Source organism: Dipodomys spectabilis, unplaced genomic scaffold (genome assembly GCF_019054845.1).
Source record: "Dipodomys spectabilis isolate Male_0828 unplaced genomic scaffold, ASM1905484v1 ptg000141l, whole genome shotgun sequence".
NCBI classification, from domain to species: Eukaryota; Metazoa; Chordata; class Mammalia; order Rodentia; family Heteromyidae; genus Dipodomys; species Dipodomys spectabilis.
This window is the reverse complement of record NW_024870818.1, coordinates 8081086-8095962: the sequence shown is the minus strand read 5'-3', so window position 1 is coordinate 8095962 and position 14877 is coordinate 8081086. Positions and strand designations below refer to the sequence as shown.

Here is a 14877-nt window from a genome sequence, read left to right as displayed (position 1 = left end):
TTAGGATTTAGCATATGAATTTTTTTGGGGGGGGGCACAAACATTCAGTCTATAGCATATGTGTTCTGACATTTACATATTTGAAAATATCTCCATTTTTGCTTTCATGCATAAGGATAACTTGACTGTGCTTGGAATTCTTAAGTACCATCATTTTGTTCACAATTCTGTGGTTGGCACTCATTTATATCTTTTATGTCACAAAGAAGAATCCTTGAAGTCCATCTAACTTTTCTGATATGTATGGATATGTTTTTTTATCATTGCATTGTGTAATCAATTCTTTCTTTTTAATGAAAAAGAATTTTATATATTTATCTCCTATGTAACTAATTTTTTTCGTGGTTTTAACAGTTGGATTCCTCACTAGTTTAAAACTTAGAATCTATACTATGTATCTCCTTTCTTCTTTCCTAGAATACTTTGTAGTTGTTACAATAGTTCCCCTCACCTTGATAATCATGTTCTAATGCCTGTACCTTATGAATATATTACCTTATTCCCAAAAAGGACTTCACAGATGTCATTCATTACCTTAAAGATCTTACAAATTTTAGAAACAATTGCCAATGAACCATTCCCTACTCGAGCGCTAGAGCAATCTTAAAAGGTAAATAGTGTCATCACTTTACCTTTTTGAAGAAAGAGTGGCTGCTTATTTGATTTAATAAAGACAAATCTTCTAAATTCATAATTTTCTCTTCCTACTTCTTCATGTCTTCTTTTATTATCTCTTAATGTTTGGTGACTTTTAAGTACACCAAGTTTATTCCCACCTTGGAACCTTAAACATGCCCTCCCCTTCATGAAATCTTCTTCCCTCTTCTGTCTCCTAACAATTCTCTTCCTTTGATTTTTGCCTATATGTGGAAATTAACTCTTACTGTCAAAAGTTTCTAATCGGATTCTATGATTTTTCTCAGTGATTATTTAATTGCTGTCAATTACAACAAGGCTTTTTCAGTTTTAAGAAGGAAGTTAGACTATGCCTTTTTTTAACAGTTTACTTCTATAGTCAAGCTTAAGGATTATTTGAGTGAATTAACGAACCTGAATTATTTTTGGTACTCTGATAACTTCTAGCCATTTCAATAGCTCCTTTGTATCACTTTTTCTTGGTCTGAGACTGTCATCTTTTATCTTCATTCCTCAGCACTGTGCTAAAGGAAAATTGACACTGGTTTGCAGAGTTGTTGTTCTTAAAAAATACTTCCATATTTATTTGAAATATCCTTTAGACAACTATATACCAGGCACTATCTTCAAATCTCAGTAATTCTCTCTCGATGTAAAAAGCATGCTTCAATGGTACGAGCCCATTACTGCAAGAGGCCTTGTAGTATTCATTATTTGGTCCTAGTGACTCAATAGAAATATGTTTGGGGTTCTGATGATGTCAGGGTTTTTCATGACTCAAGATTATTTATCAGTAATCCATCTACAGCACTATGTGTACTTTGCACTTCTAAAGAGTATGTTGGACACTGGCACTCCATTCCTTCTTACAAGTCACTCCATACTACTTTTACCATAAATGTCTCAAAGTTTTGTGCATATGGCAATTATTTATCTTCACTTCTGTTGATGATATAGATTTTCTCTTCCTTTTCCTTTAAAATTTTATTGGACATTTCAGTGGAAGTCAGGGAGAAAGAAGATAAAAACCTGCTTTGATCATTTTATTGTGCAAAGCTATGTGAAGGGTTTTCTCACCTGACTTTGGTCCCTAAACTCTCTATCTTGTCTGTTTATTTATTTATTTATTAGTGTAGGAATTATATTCCAAGAAATTGTCACATATATTAAAAACTCAGAGTATCCACACATTATGAAATAATCCTGTAACAGATTGTCCAGATAGCTTCAAAGGAAGATTTCATAGCTCTAGTAACATTTGCATTTCATAGCTGATTGAGTACTCTTGTGAAATGAATCAGCACTGTCATGAATACTATACCCTGTTGATTCACTCCAATAGACTGGCATTTGAATGTTCATCACCCTTATCAAATCAGTGCAGTATTGCTAACTTCACTCCTAGGGAATGGAATTTTTTGTAGCCTTCTTTGCCCTGACTTAGAAAAAGAAAAGAGAGAAAGCTCCACGAGGTATGAAAGGACACTAGCCTTCTTCCATTTTATAAGTGAACTCAATTGGTATCAGATGAACTCTAACGACATGTGTGTAAAAATAGGAAACACTAAAGTGTGGAAAATGTTTGGGTATAAAACACAGATTACTATGTTAAAATATGTAAAATATATGTCCTCAGAACAGAGTTATTCTTTTGAATGTCATCATTGGAGACTGATCTTGGAAGGAGGAATTTCCATTCATGATTATGGTTGTTTTCCATTAGAAAGACTTCATAAAATAGATTATATTCTCTTAAATGCCTTTGAATAATAACTGTTTTCTCACATATCTCAGACATAAAGCATAATTCTTTCAGAACCAAAACCAACATAGATTCATCATTTATTGCATGCAATTGTTTCTGAACTGTTTCCAATTATGTGTGTGTTTGTGTGTGTGTGTGTGTGTGTGTGTGTGTGTGTGTGTGTGTGTGTGTGTGTGTGTGTGTGTGTATGTACGTAAATCCATCTTATATAGCTGATAATCTAGATCTAAAGAATAAGCAACATTGTTTCTTTTTCCACAAGAGATTATATTTGGTATAATAATATTCATTTGGACCCTCCATTTAAAAAAACAAGAAAATAATCTATATTCTTTTAAACCATAAAGTATTTACACTCTATGTAGTACTAAGTTATCTTAAAGACTTTTTTAATACAAATGTGGTAAGCAAGCAGTAGGCATTATCATGACTTGGATTTTCTTGCAAGGCATTTCAGAGATCTAACAATATTAATCTATTCTAATGGTTTTTTCATATCCTGAGATAACTCAATGTAGTCAGTAGCAAGATAGTATATACGTACTACACCTTTTTCTATGTTCCTGAAAATGAAATTAATATAAATTAATATTGAGAAAAATATGTGAAATAAACAAAGACAGTACAAAATAGTAAATGCATTGTAAAGTAACTATTCAAAAGAAGGTACAGCTCTGTGGTAGAGGGCTTGCCTAACATACAAAGGCCTAGTGGTTCTATCCCCAATATTGAAAAAAAAGAATACATACAATATTGAATAAAGAATAGGGTTCTGGGCACCAGCTGATATTAGCTTCCTATTCAAGTTTCCAAAGTTTCTCCAATGAGTATACATGGATGACCAAAAGAGCTTTCCGTAATGATTGAAATATTCTATAATCTTCAATTTACAATATGGTAGCCACTACACATTGCTATTGAATATTTGGAACATGACTCATTCTACGAGGGTCCTCAATTTTAATTTTTGTTTAAATTAATTTAAATGAAAATTGTCTCTGGAGGGGTTTGGTAAAAAGAGCATGAGTCTAATGTTAAGATCAGACTTCTTATTCAGCACCAAACATTTTCTGTAATTTTAGCTCAGACAACCTGAGTAAAACAAAAGATTGAAAACTGACTGTTAGAATCTGTGTTGTATGTGTATATATGTGTGGTGGGTAGAATAGTGGGAAAACTGGGAACAGAAGTAGATTTGCACTTGGCTCATAAATTTGAATAGGTACAATTAAAAATTAAAGAAGAAAAGTTGTGGAAAACAGAAACCAAACTATCCATTTTGGGAATGAACTTTTTTTTTCTGCTTATGTGGTGCTGCGGAATCGAACCCAGGGCCTCAAGTATGCAGGGCAAGTGCTCTACCACTGAGCCACCTTCCCAGCCCTGGGAATGAACTTTTTAAAGGATATAGATGAGTACCTTTGGACTCAAGAGTATTCTTAGCATAAAGAAAATTGAGAAAGTAAGTGAAAGGGGGTCAGAAAATGGGAAGTTCTCTGTTTCTGAAAGTTGTTATATAATACTGACAAATTCCCCTTCTGTTTTTTGGGAGCTAACTGTTCCACCTGGATTGAGGGCTCCTTATATAATGGTACAAAGTGGTTTCTATCATGCAAATTTAAAATTTAGTACCTGATCTAAAATGATCTTGAGCGTCTGCTGTATCCAAAGATTCTCACAAGTGAGGAAGAGAGCAGAACCTACCAGACCTCAATCAGAAACAAGGGATACAGTGGACAGGTGCAGGAAGGACCAGAAAAATAGAGGAACAGGAATCCCCTCCCCCAGTAATAACCTTGAGGCACTTCTAGTCTTTCCCTACTGGCCAATTGAAAAGATCGATTTGAGACTGTCTTCTGTCTCCTTGTTGGTTATTTACAGTAAAGCTCCTTTTAAACAAAGCAGTGTCATGGTACTGGCTTTCATTTGCCTCTGCAGTGAGCACTTGCTCAGTATTAGACATACAGTCACATCTGATGGGTATGAACTATGCTAGATATTTTTGTTGTCCTTATGTTGTTGTTTTACCAGCTTCTCTTCACTTAAACCTTACAATACTCATGCAATATGTCTTGCTCTCTATTGCCAACAATGATAGTGTCTTCACTGAAAGATCAAATTGAAAGGAAAACCAGAAAAGTTGTGGACAAAAAAACCCTAATTGAAAAAAGTACAAATGTCTAATATAAACAAATGAGAAAACAAAACCAAACAACCAAAAAGCAGCACAAAATTTACCATCTTACTGGCAAAATATTAAAGTCTTGGAAATAGACCACATATCAAATATTCACTCAACAAGGGGATATTTGAAAGTGTATTATGTATCAGTGAAGGGGCAGGATAACAAAAAATATGATACCCTAAAATGTGTCACTCTGACATAAAGATTATCTTGAGTTGAACATTTGGAGAAACAACAGAAGCAAGAACTCTTTGACCTCCCACCTTTCTATGTAAAAATCAAGGTATAAATTTCTCTATGAAATGGCAACATCAGTTTTCCTTTGTGAAAATTTCTTTCTCCAGGAACAGGACAAGGTGGTAACTTATCTACATAGCAAACCTTACTCTCCATTATCCATTATCCTTGTGGTTGTTGATTTCTTAGTTACCTCTCCCTTAGAAGTCCAATCCTCCTTCCCATTTTTCTATTCACTTTATAACTGATCACCCTTTGTTAAAATGATATGCAAGGACCTAAGTGTAAGTGCTCCTTTGATCTTTACCTTTCTCTGAGAACTCATGCAGGTAAATAAATAAATAAAGTACATAATGAATAAGTAAATAAATATAATAAAAAGATGTATTCCTTTTTTCCTACTAATCTAGCTATTGTCAGATTAATTTGCTATCCCCAGCCAATAACATTCAGTCACTGCTGTAGGTGCTGCTGAAATATAGTAAATACAAATCCCTGCTGTTTTGATTATCTGTAATGAAATTAAGAATAAGCATATATCCATGTAAAAGAAAATTGTTAAATTATGATATAGCTATACTATGGATTCTTAGAAAATGTTTAAAACTAGGATGTGGTGAAATAAGGATTGGGGATGCCAAGATGCTATTAAATGATAGAAATGGAAATGTGAATCAGCAAGTAATGTATAGTTCCATTTATGTAAACATAAAGTAAGAATTTTCAAAAGCTATCATGTAATCTGCATAATCCTGGCTGGTTTGCAGCCTCAGTTTGAAAAAAAAAACCTCAGAATAGGATGATATTCTAAGAAACTACAGTCCTGCAGCCAAAGATAATTGAAAGCAACATGCTCCCTTACTGTGCTTCCTTAAAAACATTGCCAACAGGAGAGAAGAGCACTCAACTCTAAAACATTTTTTTCTGTCTCTTCCAGTATTGGTTATCTCAGAGCAGCTGCTTTCCACAAAACCTCTCATATTCTTATCATCTTACTTTCTAAAAACTCAGCTTAATAACATGTACTTTTGTCTTTTCTGATCCTTTTTTCCCCATTTTTTTGTTTTAATATTTTAGTGGTTCTGGGGATCTAACCCAAGACCCCCTGAATGCTCAGCAAGTGCTCTAACAGGGAGTTCATTCTTAGCCATTGCTAATTTCATGACTGATGTAGCTCAGACTGGCTTTTAACTTGTTATGCAGCCCAGGTTGTTCTGAACTCTTGATCCTCTTGCCTCTTCCTCCCAATAACTGCATGTTAGGTCCAATAGCGAAATGCCCTTCTCTTGAGGACCCAGAAGAGTGACTTGATTCACTAACCTCCAGCCTTGCCTTCTTTCCCTGACCAGATAAACTTAGGCAGCAAATACCACATTCAAATCTACTCTGTTTGGACCTGTCAAGCTATCCTGGCTTGACTCTCTCCCTGACTTTATTGCCCACCATACATCTCGCCACTAGTTACTTTCAAACCACCTCCACTGGACAATCTAGCATTCTTTCAGACTCACTATAAATACTTTAGATCATAGTAAGGAGTCTGTAGCTTTGGCTGGAGGCTCCCCGTTGCAGACTTTTTTTTCTAATAAATCTGTGTTGGGTTGAGCCATATCTTTGACCACACTTTCTCTCACCTTTATTCCTCTTTTTGAACCTAGCATTGGGTTTGTAAGGCTGCTCCCCTATAGTCATCTTTAGCATTCTTGATTTATTGCTTTATCTCCTTGGTTTCTCTTTATTATTTATTATTATTATTTCTCTTTATGAATTTATTATCACAAATTCCTTTGCTTCCTGAGATTCCTACTTAACTTTACCTAACAAACTTATTAAAGCTTCAGAATCTGGAAATGAATGTTTGGGGGTAGAGAGTAATATGCATGAGGGAACACTGCAGAGGTGTGCATATATGTATGCATATATGTATATATATACTGTTAATGGAAAGAAACAGAATAAAGCAATTACACATACTACAAATACAATTATGAAAAGTATGTAATCTTTTTTGGGAGAAGGAAAATTAAACGCTGAAAGAGAATTCATTTAAAATGTTTACAGAGGTCATTTTTGAACTGGTTTTTAATGGGCAACCATCCTTCAATATCAATCATAAACATGTTGTTTTTGTTTGTTTCATTTTTTTTTTGTCAGTAGTGGGGCCTGAACTCTAGTCCTGGGTGCTGTCCCTGAGCTAATCAGTGCAAGGCTAGTGCTGTACCACTTGAGCCACAGAACCACTTCTGGATTTTTCTGTTTATGTGGTGCTGAGGAATCGAACCCAGGGCCTCATGTATGCAAGGCAAGCACTCAACCACTGAGCCATCTTCCTAGCCCATAAACATGTTTTATAATGCTGGCATCCTCAAGAAGTTATAATTCCTTTGTACTGGTCCTATGGCTTGAACTCAGGGATAGGTGCTGACCCTGAGCTTATTTGTTCAAGGGTAACATTATACCACTTCAGCCACTTCTAGATTCTTCTTTTTTTCCTGCCGGGGCTGACTTCAAAGCTCAATCCTCAGATCTCAGCTTCCTGAGTAGGGAAGATTACAAGAATGAGCCACCATCACCTAGCTAGAAGTATAATAATTTTTTAGCTCCCAGGTAAACTCTCTCTATTTTGGCCCAATGCTAGGTTCAAAATAATCTAAGTCTATTTGCCTGAAATAACAAGAAATCTAAAGCAATAAAACGAAGTCAGAAGGTCCAACTTTGATCAGTAACTTTTCTTTGGTTCAAAAGAAAGTAACTCTGAATATAAAGTGGTATCTTTCTCTTGATGTATTCACTAACTCCTCACTGCATATTCAAGACCTAAATTTGGGGATGAAAGTTAGAAAAATACACACATAAACTGATTACTCTAAAGCATTTGTTGGCACATGAAGGAAAGTAAAGCATTGAGACAAACTGTGACTCCAATGGGCAATGTAATCTTTTGCTTTTGTGCAGTCCACAGCATGGTTTAATGATTTAAAGCTTCCAGAGAACCACCATCCATTCTGTGCCTTACAAGCCACAAACTGTCAGGGACAGAGCTGTGGAGGAGGTGGCCAGTAGCATTTGCCAGGACCCTGATACCACTATTGGTCAGAGAGTCTATGCTCAACAGGTGTAGAGCAGGAGGAAAAAAGTCATGGGGATTGTTTAGGGGTATGTTGGAGCATCGTGGAAAATGACCTGTCATGCCTGGGCATAGATCTTTTTAATATCTGTGAGGGTGATGTTTTATTTTGTGAAAGAAAGTCTTAAAAGCATGACTCACTTACCACATGGGAAATTCTTCTCTGAATGTATTATCAACTCTATTCAGATAGATCATATAGTTTCTGCTTTAAAATTATCCAGCCAGCTCCTCTTCCTCCTTTGATGATGGCTGACATGCTGGTTGGGGAGAAAGAAGATGTAGACTGTGAATATAGTCTAACTTCTATCATGCTTTAAATCTGGGGAATGGATGTTTAAGACTTCTACCACTTTGTGTTAGCAAAATATTTGGTTTTGCTACATTCTGCTGTTTAAGAGATACTTTGATAGAAAATTACATACAGACTGACAGCAAAATTCTACCAATAAATGTCCCTGAACAAGATTTTCTTGAGGCAGTTGACATACTGACAGATGAGGAGGGCGGGGAAGGAGGAGGAAGGGAGAGCAGGGGAGGGGAGAGGAGGAGAGGAGGATTCTTGGGGAAAGATAAAATATTTAAAGGCAAGCACCCAGTAACCCACTCCAACTAGGTTCCACACTTAATTGCACATTCAGCTATGAACATATCAATGGATTAATACTAACAAGTTAATGAGGTTAGAACCCTTATGATTGACTCATCTCTCAATAGTACCCACAGTTAGGGGCCAACATAGAAGCTTTAGGAAACATTTCACATCCGAACCATAGGTTCTCCTATATAAAAAATACAAAAGCTATAGATGTTTGGTCTTATTATATATCTGGTATTCCAATGTGCTCTAAATTCTATCCTTTTCAAACTTCCTGTCAGTAACTGCTTATTCTCCACAGATTCCTTGTGAGTTGGTGACTGTAAATGGCCTCATGGTTTTTATAAAACAAAAGCTAGCTCTTTGACAGGCAAAATATTTCCACTGAAATGATCTCCTTTCCTCACATTAAATAACAAAGACTGGGCTTTTCTAAATGTTTTGTCTATGCAACATCTTTAACACTTTAATTGATTTGAAATGATCTTGGCCTTGTAAAGTATGCTTGCTAAATGGTGAGGGTTTTCTTCTTCCTTTGAGCCAGTGTAAGCATTTTGTAGCACCTGGTTCTTTGAAAAACAGAACTCACACACCATACCTATGAGTTGGCACACTTCCAAGAAAGCTTTTGTGTGTGTTTGTGGTGAATCATTCATAGCCTGTAAGATCTATCAAAATAGCTTTGTTTGAAAACCTTGTTTTCCGCTATCCTTTTCCTGATGACTCAGCCTTCAATGCTTTCATGTCTAAATTCTCTTTTCTTTTTTGTTTCCAGTCATGTTCATTCAGAAGACGTTCTTTCACTAGTTCCAAAATTTGTATTTCTATATTCTGTCAGTTTTCATCTTGAAACATACACACAGCAATATGCTCTGAATCATAAAATTCTGCATTAAATCCCAAGACTCGGAAAATATTCTCAGGGAAGGTTTACCTGCACTTCTGTTCACATTTTTTAATTTAGAACAAATATATTCACAGTTTAAATTCATTAGCACTGTGTAGCTTGCAACTTCATTTTAATGTTAGGAAGATTTTTGGCTATATGAAACTTCAAAACCAGTGCTAAGTGGCTCAAACTATAAGGGTATTTATCACTTCCAGAATGTGTAAAGTATGGTGGTTTAAATTAAATTAGTAGGTCAGTAATGGCCTCAAACACTGGATTCCCTCCCATCCTTGTACTTTGTCATTCTTTACTTTAAATGAATTTTATTAAGGCATAATAAATGTACAACAAAATGTATCCATTTTAATGTATACAATTAGAGTTTCGACAAAATTATAATTATATAACCAACCACTGCTCCAACTAGAGAATTTGAACCTTTCTAATAAAAACCATAACAAAAAAAATTCCTCTAGCTTTTTTGTAAACAATCCCATTTCCTTAATTGTGTCCCTGGCAATTCCAGATAAATGGAATCACACAATATGCTTGTTTGTTTGTTTTACAACTTTCTTTCACATAGTATAGTACTTTTGAGATTTAACCAGGCTGTGATTTGTCTCCATAGTTTGCTCCATTGCATATAAGCTAAACTGTCATTTGTTTACTCATTAGTTGATGGGAATTTGTTTTTAGTTTTTGGATATTATACATAAAACTGCTAATGGACATTCCAATATAAGTCTTTTTTTAAACATAGCTAAATACCTAGGAACATGAATGTGGAGTCATATCGTAGGTTCTGGTCACACTCAGAGGTTTCAGTTAACCTGCACTCTACCATGATCCAAAATATGAAACAGAAAATACTAGAAATAAATAATTCATAAGTTTTAAGTTCATAGTTTTAAATTCATAGATCTATAACACCTTTTTGTTCCTTTTGTCTGGTATATTCACCCTATACACACTACCAGCCTATTAATTGTTTAATTGCTGTTTTGAATATCTTAATGATGATTGAAGTATATATTGCTTCTTTTTAAGCAATCTTGACATAGTATCCTAATGCTAAGTCGTGAGGCTTTCTTGACCTCGTGGAGCAGACATTTATCTCACTTTATCTCATTGAGGCCTTTCATCAACTAATCTTATCCCAAGTCAAAGTGTGAATATACTTTTGAGATATTTTGAGAGATAGACCACATTCATATTATGTCTTATTATGAGCTATCACCTTTTCTATTATGTTATTGTTAAAGTCTTACTACGTCTAATTTATAAGTTAATGACAAACACACACACACATACACACACACATACCTATATAGCATACATGAATGTCTGTGGTTTCCGATATCTGAGAATTCTGGCATGTGTCCTGTAAAGAAAAGAGGAACTGCCAAACTGTTTTCCAAAGTGACTGTACCATCATTAGCAAAAATTACTTTGTAGTTATTCCACATTTTGGCCAACACTTGGTATTTTTTGAAGAGCAATAATTTAAAATTTTTATGAAACCAATGTATATTTCTTTATTCAAGCTTCATTGAAAATATTTCCAATATACAAACTCAATGATTATAATGATTTTTTCCTATGTTTCCTTCTAATAGCTATAGTTGTAGCTATTATGTTTAGAATTAGATCTATAACAAATTTTCTTTTAAGGTAGACTATGAGTTAAACATTGAAATGTTCTGCTTTTCTTTCCCTCCTCCCTCATTTTTTTCTTCCTTCTTTCCTTTCTTGTGAACATGGTTAGCCAAATGTTCTAACTGCACTTGTTAGATGCTATGGTATTTCTAATGGATTAGATTTGTATATGGTACAACCTTCTTCATGGTCACAAAATGATTACAGCTGTTCTAGGTGAAACAATGTCCAGAAAAGACAATCTCTTTCTACAAAGTGTTTAGGAAGCTTTTGTTTATATCTTATTTACTGACCGGACACATTCTTCCTACATAATGTCTGGTCCAATCATTAGAAACAAAGATGAAGATATCATAATTTGTTTACTCATTCAGTAAGAAAATGTTTTCCATGAGCATTCTTGAGACTAGAGACATAGTAGTGTCTAAAGCAGGCAGAATGGTTTGCTATCCTGATGAAGTATATAATTTACTAAAGCAAGCAAAATAAATAAACTGTATTTGTAGTAAGTGGCAGGAGGAATAAAAAAAGGAAGCTGTGCAGTATTGTGAGTTGAAATTTTAGGTAGAATGGTTAGGAAAGAACTCAATGACGACTTTTGAGCTATAATCTGAAGAAAGTGATGGTATGGTGGCCAGCTCACAAAGATAACCATTGAAGAGTGGTTCAGGCAAAAGGAGAAATGCAAAGGTCTTGAAAACAACAAGGCGTTCATAGTAGTTGGAGAGAGTCACAGGAAATAGGAGCTATGGACAACAGGTAGATCCTTGTAGTTAAGTTCCAGCCAGGGGCAGTTTGGCACAACAGGCATTTTCTGGCCTGAACATCAATGGTGTCAGTGTTGAAAGACATTGCTTTAGATTATAGTAAGAACTGGTTTATATTGCGTGAATTGTAATGACACTAAACTGCTTCAAGTTCACGAAAATTTTAAATTTAGCTTTTAAAGTATTACTTGGCTATTTGCTGTAAATAGAGAAAAAGAGAAGGGTAGAAAACAGAGAAAGATTGTTAGGACATTATTATTGTTTTCCACGCAAGACAATGAAGTTTGCACCAGACATGAGAGGAGGGGGATAGAGAATCTATTTTGAAGGTTTGACATAAAAGGACTTGCCAACATGTGTGTCTAAAAAAGTAATCTTTAGTAATCTACGGTGGTTGTTGCTGGAGCTGCATCTTCCAAAAGACTTCCTGGCGAAGTGGTGGCAAGGTGAATGTCATTGGAATCATGTAGATGGTAGGACAGGCAACTCCTTGCATCTTTTGTATATCTACCTACCTAAGAAGGGGGGTTGGGTTAGTAAATACCTGAAAGGCACAATTACCTTTTGGATTACGTTTCTTCACAATGCTTTTCTACCTATAGCATTGAGTGTCCCGAATGTGTGTGTGTGTGTCCTGATGCCATCTTCCATTCTGGTGAATGACTGATGAAGGTTGCCCCAATTTCTCAAAGTCATCCAAGTGCCTCGGGTTTCCAGCAATCTCCTCTTGGAAGCTGTAAGTTCCTTGGTCTGAATAACCCTTCGTTTCTGCCTACTCTAAAGGGTGGGAAGTTAGCTGTCAGTCTCTCATTGTCAGAAACCTGGTGACTTTCTCTGCAGCCGGCTTGGTAACTGTGAGTGTTTCCATCCCACAGACCCAAGACTGGACGTGTACTAACCCGTAGTTTAAAGGTCACCAAGTAGGAACCGCAGAGCCGGGTCTGGGCCGCGGGCCCTCCCGCGCCCCGCTGCCCGCTTCCTCTCCTCGGGCTTCAGGGGCCGGGCCGGCCCCGTGCACACTCCACACAGGCCTCGCGGATCTGGAAGTTGCCGTGGCTTCAGACGCGTCAAAGCTTCCTACACAGGCCACCGTCACGGTGGTTTGATCTCTGCCGGCTCCGCCGTCACTCGCAGGGTCTCACCCTCACTCCGGACTCCCGCGGTCGCGCTGCCGCCCCGCCGGCGCTTCCCGCGCTTCCGGAGCGCGTCCCGAGGGCGCAGGCCGCGGGCCCCTGTGTGGGGCGGGGCGGGGCAGGGCGTCCGGCCACGCCCGGCCTGCGAGACCGCCCGGCGCAGGCCCGCCTCTCCGCGGGGTTGGAGGCCGCTTCCTGAAACGCCCGGAGTTCCGCGGGAGGCTGCGCCGGGCGCCACCGAGACTTCAGGCCGGGATCTCTCCGGGCGTCTCCGGCTCTCCCGACCGCCGTTCGTGCGTGACGCCGGGGCTCCAGGCGGAGTAGTAGGCCCGTCCCGGGCGCGTGGCCGCGGCCTTGCGTGGTGCGTCGTGGCTGCGAGAAGGGAGGACCCGGTGCCGCTTCCACGCGCTTTCCCAGACGCCGGGTCCGAGGGGTTGGGCGGGAACTGGGTGGGAGTTCTTCTTTGCGTGGTGGTGAAGGGGAAAGAGCTGGAGGCGGGGGATCCGTGTGTGTCGCCCCCCCCCCCCGCGGGCTGCGCGGTGGCCGCGGCCTCTGGGGCGCCCTGGGGTTGGGGGGACGGCCGAGGTCCCCACGCAGTCCCGGCCCTGCTAGGCGTTAGCGCCCGGGGGCCGGTGGGGCCTGGTGGGCACCGCTTGGTAGACCAGGGAAGCGGCCCTGGCAGCTGGAGGGGACCCGGGACGGGGTCTCGCGGTGGCTGAGGGGTGGCTTCGGCCTGGGGAACACTCCCCCCCCCCCCCCCCCCCCGCCCCGGGCAGTCCACAGCCCTGGCCGCCTTCCCTGCCGCAGGCCACTTTCTCCACCCCAACCGCTTTCAGTGATCGCTTGAGCTCCAACAGTTTTTCTTAGAAAAAGTTTCAAATCGGCTGTGCCCCTGGGTCGGTTAAGGGGAACCCCCTAGAAACCCGGTCCCAGGTGGTGATGTACACCATTGCCATACCCGTCTCCCCTCCCCCCATCCCCCCCAGGCCTTGCCCCAGCGAGGGTTTAGGCAAAGATTGTTCTGGATCTCTGCTGGTGCCTTTATTCTACCAGGCATGTGGAGGCTGTGAGTTGAAAGAGGGCATAGGGATTCAGGAGCTGAAGGAGGGAAACAGAGCCGATAAAGGACACCAAATGGATGCTTTCTCATACTCAGGGTGGAAAAGTTATACAAAGAAGAACCTTACATCTGTGTGTCTCTGTACGCATGTATATGTAACTTTGCTATCAAGAGCACTCAGTTGTAAGCAGCTGTAGTATTTAGAGGACCACTGTCACTTTCACACTGAGTTTCAGGCATTTATGATGGTATGTGTTTTCCCCTAAGAAGTGTTCTCTTTCAACTCGAAGTCTCTAATTGTCAAATATGCTAACCAGGGTACAATTATAATTAATTGACTAAAGTTGTGTAACTATACTGTGGAGTTTGGTTTTGTTTTTGTTTTTTTTCAATACACAGTTTAGCTATCATGTCTTAAATCAGCTGTTTTCACTTCTATGAGGGTGGCAGAGGGTTTGGGGCAAGAAGGATCAGACCACTCCTCAGCCCTGACACCAGCCACAGATGACCTAAATTACTGTGAATGAAAATCTCGCTCATTTAACAAATTCTTACCGTGTACCTACTCTGTCAGATTCTGTGCTTGGTGGTGGTGATCTGCATTACTACCTTCTATGTCTTTTTAATTAAGAGCTCTATTCTTTTATACTAACTGAAGGCCTCATCGTTTAGCATCCCATTTTCAACGAAGGGAGACTGCATGCGTATGATATTTGTTCTTCCTTTGTTGTTGGCAAATGTTAACTTCTTGTTTCTTAAGGCATATTTGTAGCACTTGTGCATTTTCCAGATCCCCTGAATGAATTCAAATTGCTGATTTAAAA

General features: G+C 38.7%; 1 protein-coding gene and 1 long non-coding RNA gene across 3 annotated transcripts in view; one reads left to right on the top strand and one right to left on the bottom strand.

The window, feature by feature from the left end:
- Window positions 1-8110: 8110 nt before the first annotated feature.
- On the bottom strand, window positions 8111-13133 carry LOC122117451. Its single transcript, XR_006149165.1, has 3 exons — window positions 12422-13133; window positions 10761-10818; window positions 8111-8210 (listed from the first exon to the last, which is right to left on the bottom strand). It is a non-coding gene; the product is annotated as an uncharacterized LOC122117451 (long non-coding RNA).
- Window positions 13134-13142: 9 nt separating this feature from the next.
- Window positions 13143-14877, top strand: part of Vrk2 (VRK serine/threonine kinase 2) — a 76374-nt gene continuing 74639 nt past the window's right edge. The window contains exon 1 of one of the 2 annotated variants that reach the window (XM_042691189.1): window positions 13143-13442. The gene's annotated coding sequence lies outside the window, so the exon portion shown is untranslated. The remainder of the gene's footprint in view (window positions 13443-14877) is intronic. The other variant, XM_042691190.1, reaches the window with a different exon arrangement.